At 27.8% G+C, this 1,386-nt stretch overlaps 1 long non-coding RNA gene across 1 annotated transcript; it reads left to right on the top strand.

Annotated features, from left to right (window-relative positions):
- Positions 1-350: 350 nt before the first annotated feature.
- LOC112092151 lies at positions 351-1,323 on the top strand. Its single transcript, XR_002902446.1, has 3 exons — positions 351-439; positions 574-691; positions 1,241-1,323. It is a non-coding gene; the product is annotated as an uncharacterized LOC112092151 (long non-coding RNA).
- The last annotated feature ends 63 nt before the right edge of the window (positions 1,324-1,386 follow it).

Genomic DNA, 1,386 nt, shown 5'->3' with positions numbered 1-1,386 from the left:
GCTTAGTGATTATATATAAAACTAATGGAGGTCCCATATGATGTAGGATTTATAATAAGCGAGATCTATTAATTACAACACTGGCATTTGATGGTTGTCATAGAAAACTTGTGAAGCAACTAAATTATTGTTTAATATTTACTTTATAAAAAAACAAATAATTTATTTGACTATGCAATTTTTTATCGCTAAAAACATACAAGTATTCTCTTCAAACAAATAAAAATAAAAATAAAATAAAAATAAAAAAACTTGGAAGTATAACTTTTGTTATTTCAATTAATACATATACATTAGTTTAACTCTTTATAGAGATCTGACGTTTCGCTTACAATTTACCCTGCAGCCCCCCAAACGTTTTCATTATCACCTTTGTTGAGTTGTTTTACTTGGTAGCTTGCCTCACAAAAGATATCACAGACATAGAAGGTGACATGAGGTAAGTTTATATGTATCATTGCATCTTGTGAACTCAAAATCTAAAAATTTTCTACATCAGTCACTTTTTAATCTTATAAATACGTTTAAGTTGGTGTATTTATTAGTTTTCAAATTAATATTAAAACATTATAGGTATAACATTCGAACATTTGCGGCGATAATTGGACCTAAATACATTACAATCCTTGCAACGGGAATTTTGATGTTAGCTTACAGTGGTGCTATAGCGGTTGGCATTTACATGCCTCAGGTAATTTTTTAATTCTCTATCTTCAAATTGGTTACTATATAATGTTTGTTTTGTTTGTTTTTGATGGTAGAATATTTGTAGAAATATCCTAAATCTTAGATTCTTTCATGAAGAATTCTTATAATTTTTTTCCTTTGTTTTTCTTTTTTTTTTTTTCTTGAAACCGATTGATTTATTAAAGTAAGTTATTAACTAACTAGCTCAATTTGTGTTTAGTTGGTGTTATGAGTTGTTTAAAATGATCCGTTATTGGCTCCAAGTCCCACAGATAGGGGGAAGAAAAAAAGAATCACTTACGTAAATAACCAATTTTGTCTTTACAAATAAGATAAGAATATAACTTATCTGAGAAGATAATTTACTAACTGTACAAAAATTAGATGTAGCAAAAAAAAGGCAAAACCAAGTTGATAGACATTTATTTAAAAAAAAAAAAAGATTTCATCACAGATTTTTTTTTTCATTTTAATTTTTTTTTTCCTTTAACCGGTCATTCTTTATGTGAAGACTATGACTGATACATAAATTCGTTCATTTGACATTTTTCAGGCTTTCAAGCGTTATTTAATGTTGTCTGCTCACCCAATCTTGGCCTTATGGTTACTTTTTCAGGTATGCCTTACATAAAATGAAAAAAATAAGGGATTTTTTTTTTTGTGGTGGAACCCCAATAAATAGTTAAATACTCTACCAGT

This window comes from Morus notabilis, unplaced genomic scaffold (genome assembly GCF_000414095.1).
Source record: "Morus notabilis unplaced genomic scaffold, ASM41409v2 Scaffold9100, whole genome shotgun sequence".
NCBI lineage: Eukaryota > Viridiplantae > Streptophyta > Magnoliopsida > Rosales > Moraceae > Morus > Morus notabilis.
Note: the sequence above shows the minus strand (reverse complement) of the source record. Positions and strands in the feature narration are given on the sequence as shown.